The 24,878-nt window shown below is 36.7% G+C and overlaps 1 long non-coding RNA gene across 1 annotated transcript; it reads left to right on the top strand.

Moving 5' to 3' along the window:
* The first annotated feature begins 18,706 nt into the window (after positions 1 to 18,706).
* On the top strand, positions 18,707 to 20,434 carry LOC143554018 (uncharacterized). The gene is made up of 3 exons (XR_013138924.1): positions 18,707 to 18,757; positions 19,115 to 19,198; positions 19,823 to 20,434. It is a non-coding gene; the product is annotated as an uncharacterized LOC143554018 (long non-coding RNA).
* Positions 20,435 to 24,878: the final 4,444 nt, after the last annotated feature.

The following is a 24,878-nucleotide window of genomic DNA, read 5'->3' as shown; positions in this document are numbered from 1 at the left end:
CCCTCCATTTTGCTCACTACCCTGATTAACCTTCCCACAATCACCATTGATTACATCATCTGCTCCACAAGACACATTGACGTTAGATTTATCAAATGATTGTACTGGAGCAACAGTTTGAGATACTGCATGAACAAATGTCACATGTTTTGGTATTATACCAACCCCGTATGCCATTTCTTCATCAGGAGAAGTATTATAGCTAAAGTGGGGCAAACTGGTGCAGTTATCATTGAATGGTGGTGGTACAGCAGTGTAATCATACCCCAACCCCGCTTTAACTTTAGCGCTTCTCTGGGCTCAAATAAGATCATCTAATTTTTCAGATGATGCCTCAAATCTTTCAACTTGTTTTTCTTTTTCTTTCTTATCAGAAACTTCGAGTTTTAATATCTTAATTTCTTCTTTTAAATCATTAATTATGTCTTTATAATAAATGACATTATGCTTTTCTCTAAAAATTTTAAGTCTAAGATTTGCTACATCATCGTGATGAGTTTTGATCTTTTCAATGTAGATCTTGTCAACTTTTACATATTCAGTGTTCAATTGACGAAGTTTTGCATTTTCTTTCAAAACTTCGTCTTGTAAGTATCTATAATATGTAACCTTATTAACACAAGCTTCCGTGCAAAGATTTCGTTTTACCTCATCAAGGTGTGATGCATTTGAACCAGTAGCAGAAGATGAAGAGGCTTCATTGTTGGATGTGAAAGCCATGCCAGCCATGTTTAGAGGATTATGCAGCTCTTGAAATTGATCATCCCAATCCATAGCAGTGTGGACCTCTGTTTGAGAGACAAGGGCTCTTGTGTTTGAGCTTGAGCTGCCCTTGTGTGGACGATTCCCGATTCTTGGAGCTGAGTTGTTTGGCTTATGTTCCTCAGGCTTCTTTCCAGCAGCTTTCGCATTTTCTTCATTAGTTACCTCTGTCATACGAATATCGTTTGCTGGTTTGGGAGGATTTGTGCACTCCCTGGCAAAGTGACCCATTTCTGCACAATTGTAGCATCAAAGCTTGCTCTTTTCAAAACCAATTCGCTTTCGATCAGAATCATTGAAGCTGTCTTTCCCATACGTTTTGATGAAGTTGGTGGCCCTTTGCACAGCCATGGCCATCTGGTACTTGATGTCCATTTTCTCAAGATCCTTCTGATTGATGTCTTTCAAATCACCTATCTCAAACTGAGCCGGTAGCAGTTGCCCTTGCAATAGCTCTTCATGACAAGACAGAAAAGCTTTAATAAGTGTCACATTTGAATCATTCAGCATGGGAATAGCTTCACAATAGCTGGAGGGCTTATTTGCTTGAGGTTTTGTTGCAGAAATTCCATGTGCCTTCAGAGCTTGAGCAACTGCACTGTCAACTGCCTTTCGAAACGAACTTGTACTGGATGGAACTGATGGGTTGCTGGTAGAGATGAACGCTGTTGATTGTGAAGGAACACTTGGGGAGTACTTAGGATTGGTCACAGGATACACATTCTGTTGGGTTTTGCTGACAAAAGTAGTTGGCACACTTGAAGGTGCAGTACTTACTCCAGCTTGATTCAGAGAACTCATGTGATTGTTCATTCTCATATGTTCGTCCATTTCAAATGATTTGATAATTGATATCAATTCACTGTTTGTCATGCCATTCAGATTGGTGGTCCTCTTGATCGTTATTGTGTTTACACTCCAGCTATAAGGCAAAGAGTTCATCAACTTGTGATTGACCTTAGAGTTGGGGATGTTAACACCTACAGCTCTTACTTTAACCATGAGCTTTTCAAACCTCTTCACCAAGTCTAACACAGCTTCACCTTGACGATGGTTGAACATGTTGAATTCTTCCTTCAACAGTGCTTTCTTGTTTTCTCTAATTTCAAAATTTCCTTCAACCATCTCAACAAGAGCTTCCCATAATCCCTTGGCACTTCTGTGTTCACGTAGAGTCTCAGTGATCTCATTTGAAAGACAAACTGTCAACAGCAGAAACGCTTTCTTGTCTTGTGCTAACTTATCTATATCATCTTGATCATAATTTTCAGGTGCCTTTGGTTGTTCCCCAGCATCAGTGCGAGTTACTGGAACATGAGGACCCTCTTCAAAAAATCTCATCAAATCAGTTTCAGTTAATGAGATAAAGTTCATGAACCTCCATTTAAAATCAATAAAATTATCATCTAAGGTCATAAACTTAGGAGGCTTTTGAGGTGTTCCCACTTGATTTTCCAACAGCAAGTAACCCTTAAGCAACTCAGAATCAGTGCTCGTCATGACTTCAGAAGTATCAACCTTTAAAACAGTTCAAATTTCAAAGAAATTAACCTTTTTCTCATGAAACTGCCTCAAGCAAAGCGAAACAGCCAAATGAGAAGCGAAACAGTCAAATGCGAAGCGAAAGGATCCAAAGCGAAGAGAAAGGATCTCAAGCGAAGCGAAAGGATCTTATGCGAAGCGAAAGATCCCAAGCGAAGTGAAGGAATTCCAAGCGAAGCGAAGTAGATTTCAAGCGAAGCAAAAGAGATCAACTTTCTATAAGAAATCTTCCTCGGGATTTGTTTTCACCAAACCTTATTAGATCCGGTCAAAAGTAGTTGCACAGACTTCTATGCCATGAGAAGCGAAATACTTTGTTAACCTTTTGAAACCCGAATCAACCACTTTAACACCTTTAAACCTAAAATTTTTTCGGATCTAGATCTTGAACACTTGCAACTTTCACCAAGAATACTTTCTAAGACATTTTTATGAAGAACTAAAGCCGAATCTTTTTGTATTTTTGATATTTTTCTTGTTTTTGTTGTTAAGTTTTTTTTCTTGTCAAGAACACTTGAACACTTTGTTTTCTTCTTCTCAAGATCAAAACCCAATGTTGTGATCCAAAAACCCTCAACTAGTGAGCCGAAGCTCTGATACCAATTGTAGGTCCCGTGTCGGCTGGATCTAACAACATCTTTGGATCAACCAAACTTAGTGCTAGCGGAAATCACACTAAGTCACCTAAGTGGTCTCGGATCTTGAGAGTTTATGTTCGGTTGATAGAAGAGAAGGAGAGAGAGGGAGAGCCGAGAGAGAGATAGATAGTATGTGAAGGAGTTGGTTTTTGTCAAAAGTCTTAGTTTCTCATTGCATGCTCCCAATTTATAGGGAGGCATGCATGAGAAGCATATTTCATTTACATTAAGGCCTAATGGGCTCATATACAATGGACCGTGGCCCAAATACGTACAAAATGACCAATCGGCCCAAATACACAACCAAAACAATACAAAACACTAATCATATAAAACGAGGCGTACCAATAGTTAATAGTAGATGCATGATTTCTAGACCTAAGTGTTCACCAGTACCACTGTTGTAAAATTTGTCTTCATATGTATGTATGTATTTAATCATCCAAAATGTGGATTAATTTTTTTCATTAATCACCAAGTCATGGGATTCTATATATTTTAGTACTTGATAATATTCATAATTTGAAGTCAAAATAACGTATAAGACATGGCAAACAGATTCTCGTGATGGAATTAGACATAATGTGATGGATGGGTCATTTGGATTGGCGAAATTTTTAAGAAGCCATGTAGCAGCAGATTCTTGTCTCTATCTTTCATTCTGTCTAGCTAGTTTTTAAATTTTTAATTACTCAATGCTCATGCCTAATTCTATGATGAAAAAGAGATCAACCAAAGATTGATGAAAATGGAAAATTAAATCTAAGGCATGCCTAAATGGAAGATTAAATCGAATTCACGTAAAGAAAATAAAATACTAGGGGTGGTGGTGTCCGGGAGCTGTGTAGTGAGAGAAAGAATAAAGAGTACAATTTGCAAATAACTTCAAATCATATAGTGGCAAGCAGTAGGGTATGATGATTTTTTCGTGTGAATTTAACAGTTGATGTAGGGCCTCAAAGTGCCGCACCTTATATACTGCAGGGTGTCGGTTGCCAAAAATTGAAGATATGGGTGCAATCCAGCAACATTGTGTGTACCAGGTCCAACTAATTTTATACCCACTGCAAAAAAAACTGGGCAATAGTGGCGACAAAAGTCGCCGCTAAAAGTCAATATTGTCGCCGCTATTCTATTAGCGGCGACTGTCGCCGCTAATACGTCGCCGCAAAGGCCGTCGCTATGACTTCGAGGTCGCTGCTAATGACTATAGCTGTTGCCGCTAAGGTGCAACTATTAGCGACAAATATATGTCGTCGCTATTGAGTAACCGTCGCCACTAAAAGTCTCAGACCAGTTTTAATTTTTGCAGATATTCTAATTTTATATAATACACAAAACTCATAGTCCAAATACACATTCCAACGATTTTCATAGATATAATCATAAATTTACATAACTGTCATCTAGATAGGATAACTTGTTTAGTTAAGGCAAAATACAAAACAACCGTTTAAAACTTAACATAAGAGTAGCAAGTCCAAAACATCATTCTTCTTTCTTGTCCATGTCATCTTGGTTGCCTCTCTTTGATCCCTTGTTTGATGTGGCCGAATCCATATGTTGTGAAATGCGAGCTAGAAAATTCAGGTTGTTAAAAATTCTATCAAGTTGAGCCTACAAAATAAGATATACGCCTTAAGTTAAAAAGTAAACAATTTACCAATATGGGTTGAAAATTACCAAACCCACTTTGATTCACTAACACATCCACTTTGCCTCATCTAATACATTTTCCAACATAAACCAAATTACCAACATAAAAATAAAATATTTTTACCGGTGTAAAGAAAGGCTGATTTGTTTGCTCCTCCTCACGTTGACCAGCGATACTCAATGATGCGGCTATAGAAGGTTTAGGCCCGATACCTCTACTATATCCGTGCCGAGGACCCATCACCTTTTCAAATACTCCAACCACATTTGGGATCAGCTCAGTATTTTCTTCAACACTCGCATTCGCTATTAGACTCCGTTAATAAATACTACATATTGCTGCAGGGCCACCTCACAATCAAAAGTTCCATCACATCGACAATGAGCTTTCTTAAACACTTGGAACTCGTTCATACTCTGTATAATATTAAAAATTAAATCATACAATAAATAAAAAAGCTTAGATGTAATGTGTGTGTGTATTATATATATAAAGCATTACACTTTTGTAGCCATAGCTACTATAGGATGACGTCCCCCCCCCCCCCCCCCCCGCGGTTTGTGTATCGTTGCTTTTTATGATTTGCTTTGTTAACCGATGACCGATTTTCATGTGTTTCAGTGTTGAATAAGTCAACAGCTTTCTTCCAATTTTCTTCGCCCATATCCTTGGGTGGTTTACTCTTTATTAACTCTAGATCAACATTTCCGCCCATAGCGTTATAATGATCTTTTGCTTTGTTTTTTCGGTCTCTGTATAGCTTTGAGACTACATGTTCAACGCCATTGCCAATTTTTTATTTTTGGCTACACCTTGTACCTTACGTCAAGAAGGAGCAGGGACAACTACAAACATAATTAAAAATTATTGGTCACAATATATATTTATAATAAATGAATAAAATACAGTAAATATATAAATTTAATAACACTTACGGTCCTCCTCGTGAATACCCCGCCCAAAACCGCCTAGAGGTGGCGGATCCTCAACACCATCGCAACCATGTCCTCGAGGCATGACTTCCGCCATGTCTTCGAGGCATGACTTCCGCCATGATATGAAAAGTTATAAGATATACAATACAAAAATATAATATGATTCAAGTTATCTATTGCAACAAACTATTCTTTTAATCAGACTCTCCTTCGACTCGAGCTCAGGTTCAACTAAATTATAAATGAGCTGAGTGTGGGTCAGCTCGTTTAGACTACTTGTTTAACATTAGGGCTGAGTATTCTCTCAAAGCAGTAAAATGTGTCAATTCAAAAAGTTTATCTGCAATGCATATGACCTCCTAAATCAGTTTATTCATAGGCTTGTGTTATTTTTATTATTAGATTGTTTTTACAATAGTAATTAACACATTAGTTATTTATAGTTTTCTTTTTGAATGGATATTAGCGTTTTGCTGGGAAACTCACTCTGCCCGTTTTGATCTGTACTAATAAATGACCCGTTTCAAGCAGCAAAGTTTAAAAATACTTTTGTTTACATTTATTCTGGTTGACCATGAAATCAGAACTCATAACTATTATCATCATTAATTTATATACACAAACTGAGCCACGAGCCGAACCAACCATGGATAATTGTGTTAAAGAAAACTCATAAACTACAAACTGAGTCATGAGCCGATCCATGGCTAATTGTGTTCATAAAACTCAAAAACTAAAACATCTTGTATAAACTAATTGTGTTCATAAAACTCATAATCTACAAATCGAGTCATGAGCCGATCCATTTCACGAGCCAAACCGACCATGTCTCGGGTTCAGCTCGTTTAGACCAATATTGTTTTATTTACGCACACTAGGCTCGGGATCGAGATTGTTTATTAAATGAGCTAACACACAAATCACCATCAATACAAGCAAATTCACACAAATCACTTCAAATAGAGCAAATCCACCCAAAATCTAGTGAATATAAACACACAAATCAGCCCATGGCTCAACTACAATCAGCAAATTCAACCCCAATTCACACCACAGATCAGGTTCGGCTCATTTAATAAACGAGCTAACACATAAATCACCATGACATCAAGCAAATCACTTCAAATTGAGCAAATCGGCACAAATTAGTTCAAATCAAGCATTTAAACACAAATCAGCAGCTTAGCCCAACTATAATTTAACCTAACTTGCATAGTCAAGTGAATCTACCTACACATGTACATAAACATATAAGATTTGTTATATTTTCCCTTTTGTTTAGTTTTCCTTTATTTCTCATTGTATCCTTTTTGACTCACTATAATCATGTGAGTTTGTATTTAATTTGGTTTCTGTACCTCAATCAAATTATTATTGAAATAAAACAAAAACCTTTGCCTTCTTCATGGCATCAGAGCAGCAGCCAAAACCCTAATAAGCCGCCACCATGTCTGACAAAGAAACAGAAATTAGCAAACGGAGTGATGAAGATCAAGTCGAACATTGCACGTTTTGTAAAAAAAACGGATACAATCGAGACGGATGCTTCAAGTGGATTGGATATCCGGAATGGTGGCTCGGTAAGAAAAAAACTAAACCAAAGGCAGAGGGTGTTGATACTAAAACGAGTCCACTGGGGCTAACACCGGATCAATACCGACAATTTTTGAAGTTGTTCACGGGAGGAAATGCTGCAGCAAACAATGGTGATGGACCATGCGCTAAGATGACAGGTAGTAATGATTGTGACGCCCACTGGATTGTTTGATTCTGGAGCTATCGATCACATCACCAACAAAGGTTTTTGTTAAAAATATATAGAATTTCCCAAATCAATATTCTCTTTTATCTAATGTTAGTTTGCTTGTTTTGTGTTCGGTTTTTTTCCGGTATGGGTTGAAGCTTCTTGGGCCTTTTTTGTTCAATGGCTTGGAGCCTAGGACCTTGGTTCAGTGGCTGGCCTATTCTTCTCAACGTTATATTTCCAGAGTTTCTTTCTTGTCTACAACCTTATCCACAAGTCTCTGTGTTCTCATCTTACTGCTCTCTCATCAAATCCTTCAGTTATGTTCTTAGTCATGTTCTTGAGATTGAGAGATTATTGAATAGTTATAGTGAAGATCTATTTCTAGTTTATTAGTTCTTTCTTGTTGTAACTTCAGATCGTGTTAATCTGAATCGTCTTCTGTATCAAATCATCTCTTTTGGTTGAATATATTGAGGTTGAAATTGTTACATGGTACCAGAGCAGATACGGACGGCTCTGATCCATCGCTCTTCCTCGTTTCGTTTTTCTCTGATCGGTGGTGTTGAGAGTTTTCCAGATCTGAAACCCAAGTGAAGGCTACGACTATTGAAGAAGGTGTTCGTGGGATTATTCTGACAGTTCGTAACCCTAAGTGAAGGTTACGGCTGTCCCTTTTCTACTGCGCTCGTTTGGTGAGATTGTTCCTTTCTCTTTGTTACTGTTTAATTTTGTATTTTTTTTTTGGTTTCTTTTTGCATTAGGCATTTGTTAATACCAGATGTACACTGGTTCTTGTGTGCATTAGGTTTATCTGTGTTTAGTTGTTTTTTTAAATGGGTGATTCTGATTCAGTTGTGGTTAACAATGATACACTAATAAGTAAGCTAGATGTCACTAATCCCTTGTATCTACATCCAAGTGATTGTATTTCCCTAACCATCATCAACTTTAAACTGAAAAGGACTGAAAACTATTCAATTGGGGCTAATTCTATGAAACTTGCTTTACAAGTTAAAAATAAGTATGGTTTTGTAACTGGATTATGTGTCAAACCAAATGACAATAATGTTTTAGCAAGTCAGTGGGATAGATGTAACTCTGTAGTACTCACTTGGATTTTAAATTCTATTAGTAAGGAGCTATATGTAGGACAAGTCTATTCTCAACTTGCTGTTGAGCGTCACACCCCGCCTTGGCGGAATCACGAGGGGTGACGAGGGTTGGTTCAAATCCTCTAAAACGTTTTGATACAAGGTAGTACTAAACACTCAGGCTAAAATACACATGTGTCTGGATCCTTACATATATGTACTGTAGTGGGCACACCACAGACATACTGACCATGAGACAAGTGACTGTCTCTAGGACGAGTGAAGTCCGATTATGTGGTTTGTGCATATGTTTAGTTCTGATGAGATGGGATTGAGACCCATTGAGTCGTTGAACACTATTGGTGTTATGTCATTACGAATTGTAAAAATGTTTTATTGAGTCAGCGTATTCACCAGCATATAGCTGACGTATTTTGAAACTGTTTTCAGGTAACCAGGAGTAAGGAATAGTGATGGATATGCCAGTGGAGATAGAAGAACACTAGGCATAGTTTACAGCTGGTGGCTCAGCAAATTTTGTAATGAAGCATAAATATATTAAACTTGTTCTTAAACAAGTAATTTTGTAAAACGATCAAGGGTGTTTAAATCCCTTTATTATGAAATTAAATATTTTAAATTAACATTTTCCGCTGCAAACTTTGATAAATTGACAAAAGTGGTACCAACTGTGAGTCACACGCCTAGGCCCGAAGGCGGGGTGTGACAGGTTGATATCAGAGCCATCGGTTTTAGCGAATTAAGTATTAAATAAAGTACTTAGGCTTTAACCAATTTAGGTGTATGAAAGTACGGATAAGATATATATGCTTTTGAAGAATTCTTAGAGATAGTGACTAATAGTTACCTCCTATTTTCTCGTCTATAGAATGTCAAAAAAGGGAAATTCTAGTGTACCCTCAAGGAATACGAGAGGGATACTGAAGAAAAATATCGAAAACCAAGTTGTCGAAAATCAGGAAGTGAATGTTACCCCTCCTGCTGATGATCAATTTGTGAGAAAAGAAGATATGCAAGAACTGATTGCAAGAGGAATTGCCGAACCTTTTCCAGCTATGCTCGAGACTATGAGAAAGAAAGAAACATCGAGCAATGAGAAATCTAATAAGTCTAAGAGAGAAGTAGAAGAAGAAGAACATGTCAGCTCTAACGCTGATAGCGATTATGAGGAGAAGAAAACCAAGAAACAGAAGACTAAGAAAGATTGTAGTTACAAGACATACCAGATGTTTAAGCACAAGAATTTTGATGGAAGCGATGGTGTTATTGCTGCACTGGGATGGCTTGAAGAAATGGAAGCCATCAATGTCATTAGTAAGTGTTCTGAGGAAGAAGCAATTCAGTATTCCTCCCAATCGTTCAAAGGTGAAGCTCTGCAATGGTGGAATACCCTTATACAAGCTAAGGGTAGACTAAACATGTATAAGTTGAGTTGGGAAGAATTTAAGGAGCAGGAAGTTTTGCCCGATGAATGAAAAAGATGAAATTCAAATCAAGTTTTTAAATCATAGAGTTGTTGGGACAAACCTCAAGGACTACAATACTAAGTTCTTGGAGTATTGTAGGATCGTACCACACTTGGTAACGCCAAATAATAACAAGGTCACTCGTATATCTGGGGTTTGCCAAAAGAGATTAGGGATATGGTCAGATCGTCTCTACCTCAAACTATCGATTCAGCCATGGAGTTGGCTGGATACATGATGAACGGGTTGATCAGGACTCGTGAAGAAGAAAAGAAAGAAAATGTATTCAAGAAGGAAGTTGTGTTTAGAAAGAATGAAAAAGAGAACAAGAAACAGTACCGTGGGGAGAGGAAAAATTTTCAATCACAAATCCCGTTATGTAAGATATGTAACCGAAGACATCTTGGAAGGTGTAGGTTCAATCAGTCACTTACCTGTACCAATTGTAAACAAATGGGTCATGCAACAACTGATTGTTGGAAAAATAAGATTTCTTGCTATGGCTGTGGAGAAATGGGACATTTTCAGAATGAATGCCCGAAGAAGAAGACTAGAGGAGAAAGTGCAAATGGTAGTGGAACGAAAAATGAAGGTAGGAAAGGAAATGCACGTGTTTTTGTGCTCAACACTGAGAAGGCAGTTGAAATGCCGGAAGTCATAACCGGTACGTTTCTTGTTAATAATGTTTATGCTAGAGTTTTGTTTGACTCGAGTGCAAACCAAAGTTTTATAGATAAGAAATTTTGTAGTCTATTAAACGAACCCTTAGTTAAATTAAACAAATCCCTCATGGTAGAAACAGCCGACGGTAATCAAGTTAGAATATCTGAAGTATTGAACAAGGGTAAAATTCTATTAGCAGGACATGTCATACCTGTCCAGCTGTTACCCATGACATTGGCAGGCTTTGATATTGTTTTAGGTATGAACTGGTTATCTGATAATCAAGCCTGTATCTTATGTGATAAGAAAGCAATTGAAATTCGTGCAAACGGGAAGACAATTCAAATAGCCGGAGACAAAGATGGAGGTCATGTTAGCTTAATCTCGATGATTAAAGCTAATAAATATCTACGTAAAGGATGTTTAGCATCATGGTGTATGTAACGGAAGAACCTAAAGAGAAGAAATTAGAAGATGTATCAATTGTCTCAGAATTTCCTCATGTTTTCCCAGAAGAATTACCGGGAATACCACCGGAGCATGATGTTGAATTTAGAATCGATTTAGTACCCGGAACCGCTCCAATAGCCAAATCCCCGTATAGACTAGCTCCAACGGAAATGAAAGAATTAAAGAAACAGTTAGATGAACTGTTAGAGAAAGGATTTATAAGACCAAGTTTTTCACCTTGGGAGCTCCGATTCTGTTTGTGAAAAAGAAAGACGGTTCAATGAGAATGTGCATCGATTATCGTGAACTGAACAAAGTAACCATCAAGAATAAATATCCACTTCCAAGAATCGACGATTTGTTTGATCAACTACAAGGAGCAAGCTGTTTTTCAAAAATCGATTTACGTTCAGGTTATCATCAATTAAAAGTCCAAGAAGAAGATATTCCAAAGACTGCATTTAGAACCAGATATGGACATTTTGAATTCACGGTTATGCCATTTGGACTTACAAATGTTCCCGCAGCATTCATGGACATAATGAACAGAATTTGTAAACCTTATTTAGATAAATTTGTAATCGTGCTCATCGACGATATACTTATTTATTCTAAATCGGAATAGGATCATAAGAATCATCTCATGATTTTGCTTGAACTACTTCGAAATGAGAAATTGTATGCTAAGTTTTCTAAGTGTGAATTTTGGCTACATGAGGTACAATTTCTTGGTCATGTTATCAATGCAAATGGAATTCAAGTAGATCCCGCCAAGATTGAAGCGATAGCTAAATGGGAAATTCCGAAATCGCCAACCGAAGTTCGAAGTTTTCTAGGTTTGGCTGGATACTATAGAAGATTTATCTAGAATTTCTCCCGTATAGCAGTTCCCTTAACTTCTTTAACTCGAAAGAATGTTAAGTATGAATGGGGAACCAAGCAACAAGAAGCATTTGACTTACTCAAACAAAAGCTCACTAATGCACCTATACTGGCCTTGCCAGAAGGTACAGAAGATTTTGTTGTATTTAGTGATGCATCTCATTCAGGTATGGGTTGTGTACTAATGCAACGAAACAAAGTAATAGCTTATGCTTCTCGACAATTGAAAGTACGCGAAAAGAATTACACGACTCATGATCTAGAGTTGGGTGCCATAACTTTTGCTTTAAAGTTAAGGAGACACTATCTATATGGAGTAAAGTTTATCGTGTACACTGATCATAAAAGTTTAAAACATATCTTTGATCAAAAGAAACTTAATATGCGTCAAAGAAGATGGATGGAAACCCTAAACGATTATGACTGTGAAATCATCTATCATGAAGGAAAAGCAAATGTAGTAGCTGACGTATTGAGTCGCAATGAACATGAAAAACCCAAGAGGGTTAGAGCCTTAAGACTGGAACTACGAATAGATTTAATTGCACAAATCAAGGAGACTCAAAAGAAAGCAATAGAAGAAAAGCAAATCTCCGAAGAAAAACGGAATGGTACAATCGATTCTTTAATTAAAGGAGATGATGACATACTCAGACTTGGAAACAGAATCTGGGTACCAAAGATTGAGGATTTACGTGAAAGGATTATGAGTGAAGCTCATCGATCAAAGTATATGATGCATCCCGGTAGTGATAAAATGTATCAAAACCTTAAACCTAACTACTGGTGGAACGGGATGAAAAAGGATATTGCTCTGTTCGTAGCCAAATGTTTAACATGTTTGCAAGTTAAGGCTAAGCATCAGAAACCTTCCGGTTTGCTTCAACAACCTGAACTACCCGTTTAGAAATGGGAAATGATAACAATGGATTTTATTACGAAACTCCCTAAGACTACCCGACAACATAACGCAATTTGGGTCATTATTGATAGGTTAACTAAGTCTGCTCATTTCATACCAATCAATGAATCTTACTCTATGAATAGATTGGCACGAATATACGTGAACAACATAGTATCATTACATGGTGTACCATTATCTATCATATCTGATCGGGATAGTAGATTTACTTCTCATTTTTGGAAAAGTTACAACAAGCGTTAGGAACTCAACTGAATCTTAGCACTGCTTATCATCCTCAAACTGATGGGCAGAGTGAGAGAACAATTCAAACGCTTGAAGATATGCTCCGAGCTTGTGTAATTGATCTAGGAGGAAGTTGGGATGATCATCTTCCTTTGATGGAATTCTCGTATAATAACAGTTATCACAAGAGTATTCAAGCCACACCTTTTGAAGCATTGTATGGACGGAAATGTAGAACTCCGGTGTGTTGGTCTGAAACTGGAGATAATCAAATGTCTGGACCTGAGATAGTCCAAGAAACAACAGATAAGATATTACAAATCTGTGAACGACTTAAGACGGCAAGATATCGACAAAAGAATTATGCAGATGTTCGCCGTAAGCCGCTAGAATTTCAAGTAGGCGATAAAGTTTTATTAAAAGTTTCACCCTGGAAAGGTGTTGTACGATTCGGCAAGAAAGGAAAATTAAGTCCGCGTTTTGTGGGACCATTTGAAGTGTTAGAACGAATCGGTACTGTTGCTTATCGCTTACGACTGCCATAAGAGATGAAAGGAATACATGATGTATTTCATGTTTCTAACTTACGAAAGTGTCTAGCTGACGAAACTTTAGCTATGCCTTTAAAGGATGTTGAAATCAATGAGAATCTGAAATTTGTAGAACAACCTCTACAAATTGAAGATTTCCAAGTAAAGAGAATTAAACGACGAAAGCTAAAATTAGTCAAGATAATATGGAACTTCGAAGAGGATCAGAATTTACTTGGGAGTTAGAATCGGAAATGAGAAAGAAGTATCCACATCTGTTCTAGCGAATCTCGAAGATGAGATTCATTCCAAGGTGGGGAGGATGTAACACCCACAAAATTTAGGTCCAAATTTGACAAGTTTATAAAGATAAAGGACCAAAAATAATTATGAGAAAGGTAGTGGGAAAAAGGATGATAAAGAAAAGAAAGCATATTATGTTAAGGGAATAAGTAAGGAAACTCCATCCACATGGAAGGTGGGAAAGAAATAAAATCACTTTATAAGGAAGGAGTTTTCCATGGTAATGTTCTTATGGGGTTAACCACTCTCTAGTCCTAGCGGAGGGTGCGAAGCACCCGACGCGCACGCGCACGGACTCGGACTCAGACACGGGCGATGGGCGTAATGTGGCGTTTTGATGGCGCACTTGGCATTTCGCACGACGGGTATACTGATTAGATCATCGCGCTACACGATGCAGTTTCCCATGAGTTTAGAAAAAGGGGCGTCGCGCTACGCGATGGTCCAGAAGGAAGGGGGTATCGCGCTACACGATGACCCAGTTAAGTAACCGGATCAACCATGTGTCAACACGTGGCAATCTCTGGTGGATTGCGGCGTCGCGCTACGCAATGGTCAGGGGAAAACCCATCGCGCTACGCGATGGTGGTCAAAACTTTGCCTATAAAAGGGGGCTATGGGTTTGAAGCATTTACATCTCATTTTCACACTCACTTTCACACACACAACCTTGGGAGACGTGCCGACTCGTGTGAGGTTCCGTAGTTCCGATTTCTCGTAATTCGTGCATGAATTGAAGTTCTAACACTCTGTCGAGTGGTTAAGCGAGTTTGAAATAAGGTTCTGATGGTTTAAGTAGAAGTGCTACTTGTACAAGGCTTTGGCAAATCAAAATACCCGCTTAAGGTAAGGATTATGCTTAAGTTATTATTTTATTATTATTTTATATAGCTTAGACCCTAGTCAAGGGTATAGTCTATACATTGATCAAGTAAGTGAAATATAAGCTTTCATAAGATAAGATTTTTGATGAAATGTTGCTCTTTATTTTTATAAAGATATTACTTATGAAAGAAGAAACTTGATATATACGTTTCTTCATGATGAAGAAACGTAGTATATAAATGTTTTATAAAATGAAATGAATATCAAGGTAAAGGTTATGCAAATAGACTTAAGGTCTATAGCTAGATTGTAGATCTAGTTATTTATAGAATGTTATTCTCGTACTATAGGTCCGAGATAAAGATCAGACATCTGTTGGTGAGAAATCTTGAAATCAACAAAAGGTGAATACGTCCAAACCTTTTTATAGTGTGAAATGTTTTATGATGTGAATATGTCTGTGTACTGTATATTTTGAAAAGATATTTACTCTTTGAAACTATGGACTGTTATCCATATGTAAAAGAGTTATGGAAATAATTGCATGAGGGTTGGTTCAAATCCTCTAAAACGTTTTAATACAAGGTAGTACTAAACACTCAGGCTAAAATACACATATTTCTGGATCCTTACATATATGTACTGTAGTGGGCACACTACAGACATACTGACCATGAGACAAGTGACTGTCTCTAGGGCGAGTGAAGTCCGATTATGTGGTTTGTGCGTATGTTTAGTTCCGATGAGATGGGATTGAGACCCACTGAGTCGTTGAACACTATTGGTGTTGTGTCATTACGAATTGTGAAAATTTTTTATTGAGTCAGCGTATTCTCCAGCATATAATAGCTGACGTATTTTGAAACTGTTTTCAGGTAACCATGAGTAAGGAATAGTGATGGATATGCCATTGGAGATAAAAGAACACTAGGCATAGTTTACAGCTGGTGGCTCAGCAAATTTTGTAATGAAGCATATATATATTAAACTTGTTCTTAAACAAGTAATTTTGTAAAACGATCAAGGGTGTTTAAATCCCTTTATTATGAAATTAAATATTTTAAATTAACATTTTCCGCTGCAAACTTTGATAAATTGACAAAAGTTGTACCAACTGTGAGTCACACGCCTATGCCCGAAGGCGGGGTATGACATTTGGACCTATTATGAGTAAGTTATGGGTCCTTTGTTGAGACCAAAATCTGATAATGAAAGTATAGTTTTGACACAAACTTTTACAAAGACTGTTTGGGGTAGCAAATCATGTCCCAATTGAATGAGACCAATTGGATTGGAAACCTAACTTCCTGAATTTAGTTTTATAATCAAGAATCACGTGTTTTTGTTGAGCATTGGTCGACTTATGGTCCTATGAATCTGGGTTAAAGTCCTAACAGCTCACAGTCTCTCTCTAAGTGTACCTTTTATCTTGTTTTTGCATATTTCCTAGGTGTGCAATGGTTTTAACCAACAAACACTGATTTAGTAATGTGGTAATTACCATCAAAATTAATCATGCTCATCTTTACATGAAGTGATTTGTTTGAAAATAAACTCTTGTTTTAGTGTTGGTCCATACTCCTTCATCTTTTAGCCTACATCTTAGGGGTGGTTCCTTATACAAGTCTTCAAAACTTGTATGTTTAGTAAAGAATGCGAAAGACCAAGTTGGTAGGAACTTACCTAAGCAAAGTTATAGGAGATAATAATATAAATATGAAGAAAAGAGGAGATCTTGAATCTTCTATCGTCCTAGACTTCTAGCTTGCCCTCAATCTTGAAATGGAGTGGCTAAACGTATGTAGAAAGGTGTATCGGGTAAGGACAATTTGAGGGTGCAAATCAGCTCCAGTGCCTATAAATTTTGGATATGTTATACTTCAATTAGTCCCAAGATATTAGGAAAAAGATTCAATTAATTTGGAGTTTATTTGATACCTTAAATTAAGAAATCATCAGAAGGTAGACGTGTAGTTACAAATCCAGCGCTGTTTTGCTTTGGGGTTGCTTTGGAGGTCGAATTCTTGGCCAGACGAAATTAAACCAGTTGGAAAGTTTAAGGAAGACATAGAAGTTTCATCCCCAAGTAGAAAATCGTGATTTGGAGGTGTGGGGAGAGAGTTATGGGCGTCCTACGCAGACTGATTGGTTTGGACATAAGCTGATTATGAGTTGTTTGCTTCTTGCTTGCTTATTCATGCACCAATTTAAGGAGAACAGCTGAGGCCTGCTTGATTTCGTTTTAGGGGTGTTGGGATGCTTATTCATGTTAAGTAAAAAAAACATAAGGGTTGAATATATATAAGGTGATGATTCATGTGATGTGTTTATGATCTAGGGGTGGTGGATTATAGCTGCAACATTGGGTTGTGTTTGTGTTTGTTTCTCCTCACAAACCTATGGTTGAGTGAGGGTGTGGTTTAACTTGTCATAACATAGCAGAAAGAGTGGTGAGGTCTTGTCATATTGTGTCTAATATCATAGGGGGTTTGCTACAATCACACTTACCATATGAGGTTTTGTCATATTGTGTTTTGGACCTCCATGTGAGCTGTGGGCAGCTTTTGCTGCAGGTTCCAGACGAGAAACAACAAGAAAAGAAAAGAAAGGTGGTGCAAGTGTACTTATAATATTATGTTATGAGGTTATGGTGTTTATATTATATGAAAAGGGTTATGGATATGTATGTTGTACGATTAGGAGGGAGGTGAGGTGAGAAACGGTTGGTTATCACTTACAAATTACAACTCATGACTTTTGTTACACTAGATATTAGTTTAATATTGCATGCTTGATCCTCTCTCTCTCTCTCTCTCTCTTTTCCTTTTTAAACACATAAATATTTTATGTAAGTTGTAGAATGGAAGCCGGTTTTTGTGGTTAGGTCTCAATCCGTAAAGGTGGAGTAGTTTGGATAAGATTATTAAATTTAGATGTTTATTGTGGTTTATATATTTAATTAACCGGGTGTCTAGGAAACAAACCCGTACGTACTCTACGAGTAATATTATATACTAGTATGTTTATATATACACACATGCACACACACACATTGTAATGCATAGTTAATTAACTATATAAGAGACATACTTTCGTTCTAATATGAATATGTATGCTCGAACATAATTATCATATTAGATCTCCTAAATGAACATGCAAATATTAATCTACGTATTTATCATTGTGTGCGGTAGTATAATTTTTCTCCAGCGTTCATGTATGTTGAGTTGTTTCGTGTGTGACTAGGTAATCCTTTAATTACCTAACGTGTATGATGTGCATGAATGATTTTTATTTATTTATTTATTTGTACTAGTCGCTTGATGATCGAATGCATACGTAACCATTCAATTGCATTTATGAAATGTCATTACGTTTAATTTTTATTTAGGGATTGTACGGATATAACAGGTTGTCACATTGAGGTTTGGGAAGACTTGAAGGAAACTTATGACAAGGTGGATGGGTCTGTGATTTTTGATCTATATCAGAAGATCAATAGGCTTTCCCAAAATGGTTCTTCTGTAGCAGATTACTATCACAAACTCAACACCATGTGGAAGCAGTTTGATTCTATGGTTCAACTTCCTTCTTGTTCGTGTCAAGCTTCTAAAAGCTTTAATGATTTCAATCATTTAATCAAACTGATGCAATTTCTTGTGGGATTAGATGACATCTATCAGCCTATTAGAAGTAACTTGTTGACAAGGGAACAAAGTTGCCTTTTCGATTGTGTCTAGGGAAGAATCACATAGAAATAGCAATCGTTCTTCTAAAATTCAAACTCAAAATGTTGGTTTTGTATCTAAAACAAGTCAACCTTATGATAATAAGAAAAAGTTTGTGAGAGGGCCCAACCCTAATTTGAAGTGCACACACTGTGATAAAATATGGCATACCATAAAAAGGTGTTTTGAAATTGTTGGATACCCATAAGATTCTAGACCTAAGGGGGTATACAAACCAAGTGGTAGTTCTCTTAAAAGTGATTCTTCAGCTAATGCTTTACCTAATTCACTTACTTCTGATCAAGTGTCTAAACTGTTAGTTTACTAAATAAGAAATCTTATGAGGAACAACAAGGTGGTAATGTAGGAGGTATTAGTTGCTTCTCAAATTCAAATATTATGAAAATATTTTTAAGCTTTAATAGTTCTAAAAGTTTGTCAACTGAAACTGGTTGGGTCATTGATTCTAGTGCAAATCAACACATGGTCAAAACTGATAAAAATATTATAGATCCAATTGATGTTTCTGAATTTAACATAAGTATTAAACATCCAAACAGATCAAATGCTTTGGTAACTAAAATTGGAAATCTAAAACTTAATAATGATGTGATCCTAAGCGATGTGTTTATTGTACCAGAATACTATGTATCTTCTTTCAGTTTATAAACTATCAAAAGATAATAGAATGTCTGTTACTTTTAATGAGTCAAACTGTTTCATTCAGGACTCACTCACAAAAAGAACCCTAGTGACCGGTAACCAAATAGATGGGTTATATCTATGTGGTGAAGATTCTAAATCTTTAAAGGTGTGTTTCAATAGTTTTGATCAAGTGAATCGTTGGCATGCTATATTAGGTCATCCTGCTAGTCAGGTCTTAAATATGTTAAAAGATTATTTAAAAAGTAAAAGCTTTAATGAGTCTATTCCTTGTGATGTCTGTCATCAAGCCAAACAACATCGTGAACCATTTCCTCTTAGTGATCATGTGTCACATAGTGTTGGTGAATTGGTTCATCTTGATGTTTGGGGTCCTTATTGGATTAAAAGTAAGAAAGGTTTTATGTACTTCCTAACAATTGTTGATGATTTTTCTAGAGCAGTGCGGGTGTATCTTTTAGATGATAAGTCACAAGTTTTTTTAAACATTGAAAGTTTTTTTTCTAATGATTAAAAACCAGTTTAATACAACTATTAAAGTCTTTAGAAGTGATAATGGTACCGAGTTTATAAATAATCAAATGCAAAATTTTTGTAGAAATAATGTCATTCTTCATCAAACATCTTGCACCCACACTCCTCAACAAAATGGTATTGTTGAAAGAAAACATCGACATTTGTTAAATGTTGCTAGGACTTTATTGTTTGAAGGAGGTGTTCCTCTTAGTTTTTGGCCTGAATCTGTTCTAACCGCTACATACTTAATCAACAGGACTCCCTCTTCGGTGTTGAATGGTAGATCCCCTTATGAAAAACTTTTTGGATTTAAACCCTCTTTGGTACATTTGAGAGTTTTTGGTTATTTTTGTTTTCACACTGTTTTAAACAATTCTGATAAGTTTAGTAAACGTGCTGATAAATGTGTATTCATAGGATACTCTTTTAACAAAAAAGATTATAAACTATGGAATCTTGAGAAAAGACAGATTGTTTTTTCAAGAGATGTAAAATTCTATGAAAACATTTTTCCTTTTAAAAACAACGAGTTTCAAAAAGATTTTGATAATTTTCCTGATAGTTCAATTAATAGTTTGAATTTCTTTGATAAGTTTGATGATTTAGACAACCAATCTGTTTCAAATGGACAAAATCCCGATGATGAGGAGGGAAATGTTTCAAGAGAAAGTAGATCTGAGCAGCCGCCTGAGTGTAGTTCCAGTGAGACTAGGATGGCTGAACCTTGTCAGCAACCTAGTCAATATGTGAATAGCAACAGTGAGGTAGCTCAACCTACTTTCCAACCTGGTGAAAATGACCATCCTGAGGGTACTCGGGAACCAGGTTCCATACATGTTAGGAGATCTTCCAGAAATATTGTCTTACCAAAAAATTACATGACTTTATTGTTGAAGGAAAATTTAAATACGGGCTAGAAAAGGTGTAAATTACTCTAAACTTTCAAAAGAAAATTTTTGTTTGGTATCTATTTTAAATAAAAGTTTTGAGCCCAAAACCTTTAAAGAAGCTAGTACTAATAGTAACTGGGTGTCGGCTATGAATGAGGAAATGGGTGTTTTACATAGAAATCATACTTGGGATTTGGTTGATCTCCCAATTGGCAGAAAACCCATTGAGTGTAAGTGGGTGTATAAGATTAAGTATATGTCAACAGGTGAGGTTGAGAGGTATAAGGCAAGATTAGTTGCAAAAGGCTTTAACCAAAAAGAAGGGATTGACTTTGATGAGACTTTTTCACCTGTGGTGAAAATGATAACTGTTAGAAGCGTCATAAGTCTTGTCGTGTTTAATAACTAGTCTCTCTTTCAATTAGATATAAACAATGCTTTTTTGTATGGTGAATTAAATGAGGAGGTGTATATGAAATTACCTGAGGGCTATTACTCTAAAAATAAAAACAAGGTATGTAGGTTAAATAAATCTTTATATGGTCTTAAACAAGCACCTAGAATGTGGAATCAAAAATTAGTAGGTGTTTTGTTAGAAATAGGTTTTATTCAAAGCCAAAATGATTACTCATTGTTTATTAAAAATACTCCTGATATGTTTATAATTTTGTTAGTATATGTGGATGATATTATCATTACTGGAAACAGTAACAATGGTATTCAATCCATAAAAGAATTACTTGAAACCAAGTTTCTTATCAAAGATTTGGGTTTGTTAAAATACTTTCTTGGCATTGAAGTTTTAAAAACCGAGTCAGGTTATTGCCTCTCTCAAAGAAAGTATTGTCTTGAACTTTTAAAAGAATTTGGTTTAACTGGTTGTAAACCAGTGAGTGTTCCTTTGGAACAAAATTATGTTCTGAATAAAGAAAAAGGAACGTTGTTAAAAAATATTTCTAATTTTCAAAAATTAATTGGGAAACTTATTTACCTTACTCACACAAGGCCTGATATTGCTTATACGGTGCAATATTTGAGTCAATTTATGCACAGTCCCACTAATGTTCATCTAAAATTGCCATAAGATTGCTTAGATACTTGAAAATGTTTCCTGGAAAAGGTGTTTTAATCAATAAAAGTGATAATTTGGGCATCTCTGTTTTTTCTGATTCTGACTGGGCAAAGTGCTTAGTCACTAGGAGATCAGTTACGGGGTATTGTGTTTTTCTTGGCAAGTCTCTTGTGACTTGGAAAAGTAAGAAACAAAGCACTGTCTCTCGGTCATCAGCTTCAGCTGAGTACCGAGCTATGTGTGCTGCTGTTGGCGAAGTTGTTTGGTTAGCTAACATGTTGAAAGAGCTAACTGTGGATGTTAAGCTGCCTGTAAACATGTTATGTGATAATTCTGCCGCCATTTCAATTGCTGCTAATCCAGTCTTTCATGACCAGACAAAGCACTTTGAAGTTGATCTCTTTTATTTAAGAGAGAAGGTTGCTAAGGGTGTTATTAAGGTTCACAAAACTGGTTCTAGGGAGAAACTAGCAGACATCTTCACAAAAGGTTTGTTTCCTCCCATCATAACAGCTTATGCAAGTCTTTGGGGTTATTTGATGTCTTTCAATATTGATTTGTGGGGAGGGGGTGTTAAAAATATATAGATTTTCCCAAATCAATATTCTCTTTTATCTAATGTTAGTCTACTTATTTTGTGTTCGGTTTTTTTCCGGTTTGGGCTTGGAGCTTCTTGGGCCGTTTTTGTTCAGAGCCTAGGACCTTGGTTAGTGGCTGGCCCATTCTTCTTAACGTTATATTTCCAGAGTTTCTTTCTTGCCTACAACCTTATCCACAAGTCTCTGTGTTCTCATCTTACTGCTCTCTCATCAAATCCTTCAGTTATGTTCTTGAGATTGAGAGATTATTGAATAGTTATGGTGAAGATCTATTTCTAGTTTATTAGTTCTTTCTTGTTGTAACTTCAGATTGTGTTAATCTGAATCGTCTTCTATATCGAATCATCTCTTTTGGTTGAATATATTGAGGTTGAAATTGTTACAGTTTTCTTTTAAATAACATTGAAAAAAAATTATGAGCCCTCTGTCACTATCCCTAAGGGAGACAATGTAGCCATCGAATGGAGAGGGAGCTGTGTTTTACCTAATGGAACTGAAATAAAATAAGTTTTACATATTCCAACATTCAAGTGCGATCTCTTATTTGTCGGCAAATTAATCGAAGACCTTCATTGTGCAGTGACATTTTTTCCAGATTTTTTTGTCATGTAGGATTTGAACTCGAGGACATTAACCGGAACGGGTAGACGCAAAGATGGCCTTTATGAGATGGGAATGGAGAATAATGGGAGGTTGGCTTTTGTTAGTTCTGTTGATTTGTGGCATAAGAGACTGGGACATGCTTCAGATGATAAACTCTCACATATCATGTTTCTTAAACCATTTTCTCACAAGTCTAGAAACAATGTTTATGATTCTTGTGCTAAGGCCAAACACAAAAGATCGCCATTTCCAGTTAGTACCACTAAAACTACTAGTTGTTTTGAATTGTTGTATTGTGATGTTTGGGGTAAATACCATACGCCTTCATTTTCGGGACCAAGCTATTTTTTAACGATGGTAGATGATTTTAGTAAGGCTGTGTGGGTCTTTCTTTTCAAACAGAAATATGAGGCTGGGGATTGTTTGATAATTTTTCATAAATTTGTCAAGACACAATTTGAGAAACATATTAAAAAGAAATAGATGTGATAATGGTGGGGAATTCATATCTAACCGTATGATTTTTATATCGATAATGGAATTGTCTTAGAACTACGTGCCCGCCATCCCATAACAAAATGGGGTTGTGGAACGCAAACATAGACATCTCCTTGAGACGGCTCGAGCCCTAAAATTTGAAGCTAACCTTCCCACATAATATTGGGGAGAATGCATCTTGACCGCCACCTATATTATCAATCGACTCCCTTCCAAGGTAGTGGACAACAAAACTCCTTATGAGATCTTTATAATAAACAACCCGAATACGATAGTATGTAGGTTTTCGGTTGTCTTGCATACTATAGAAGCACCGAAACGAAGGGTAACAAGAAAGGGGGAAACCAGGCGTTTTCTTAGGTTATCCACGAGCCACAAAAGGCTACAAGATCTTAGATGCTAAAAGTGGCAAAATCATCACATCCAGAGATGTAAAATCATGGAAAATGTATTTCAATTTTTTAGCTCAAATATTCAACATGAGGAATTATCTAAAGGTAAATATGACGAGCCAGAATTTTTTGACCTTGATGACCCATCTATTGTAGGGACCAAATCTTATAAGAAAATGAAGTTGAGGCCCAAAAGTTAGATGGCACTAATTTAGAACAAACTACAGCCCAAGAAAGAGAAAATGAACATCTTGATGAATCGGTTGAGCATGACACTTCTCAAAATGTAGCTCAATCAAATAATGAATATGTTGACTCTTAAAATGATGAATCTGGTGGGCCTAATTATTCTACAAGTCCATCAAGCAATGACCATGTGTCTCCATCTACCATAAAAGTTAACCAACCAGAAAGTAATTCAGAACGCATTGAGCCAATTAATCAGAGAAACAAGACAAAGAATTCGCCCTAAGCATTTTGATGGCTATATCACAAATCGTACCCAATCTATGCATGCTCTACCCGCACAATCAAGCACCCTCGATGGTACACCCATTATCTAATTATGTTACTTATGACAAATTTTCTTCTTCATATAAGGCTTTTTTAACGGCCATCAGTTCCATTGATGAGCCAAAATTTTTAGTTAAGCAGTGCAGGACGCTAAGTGGAGAGAGGCAATGAAAAGGGAAATTAAAGCCTTAGAAGAAAACAGAGCGTGGACACCTACCGAATTGCCAAAGGGTAAACGAGCCATTGAATCGAAGTGGGTGTACAAAGTCAAGTACAAACCAAATGGGGAAGTTGAGCGTTACAAGGCTCGTCTCGTGGCAAAGGGGTTCACACAAATGGAAGGCATCGATTTCCATGATACCTTTGCCCCAGTTGCCACACTAGTTACAGTCCGAACCCTTCTTGCGGTTGCAACAAACAGAGGATGGTCAATCCAACAACTTAACGTGAATAATGCTTTTCTTCATGGAGATCTAAATGAAGAAGTTTACATGAAGCTTCCCGCAAGGTTTTCGATTTCACGTCTATGGCAACTCGAATCATCCGAGCTCACAAGGCGTAGTTTTGGTTATTGAGATTCAAGCTGATCTTAAGGCTATCGGAGAGGTTTTGTTTGAGGTTTTGGGTTTGAGAGTTGAGACTGGTCTTGAGAAGATTGGCTATTTGAAGAGAGAGGTTGTCATGGTCTAAGTTACCGTCTGCGTCAGACATGGTAGCTTGCTGTGATGTTTGAATGAAGAAGATC

This window comes from Bidens hawaiensis, unplaced genomic scaffold (assembly GCF_021521415.1).
Source record: "Bidens hawaiensis isolate Kalapana, Puna unplaced genomic scaffold, B.hawaiensis_p1.1 tig00017470_1, whole genome shotgun sequence".
In the NCBI taxonomy this organism is placed as follows: Eukaryota; Viridiplantae; Streptophyta; class Magnoliopsida; order Asterales; family Asteraceae; genus Bidens; species Bidens hawaiensis.
The sequence above is the reverse complement of the archived record's forward strand: the minus strand, read 5'-3'. Positions and strand labels throughout refer to the sequence as shown.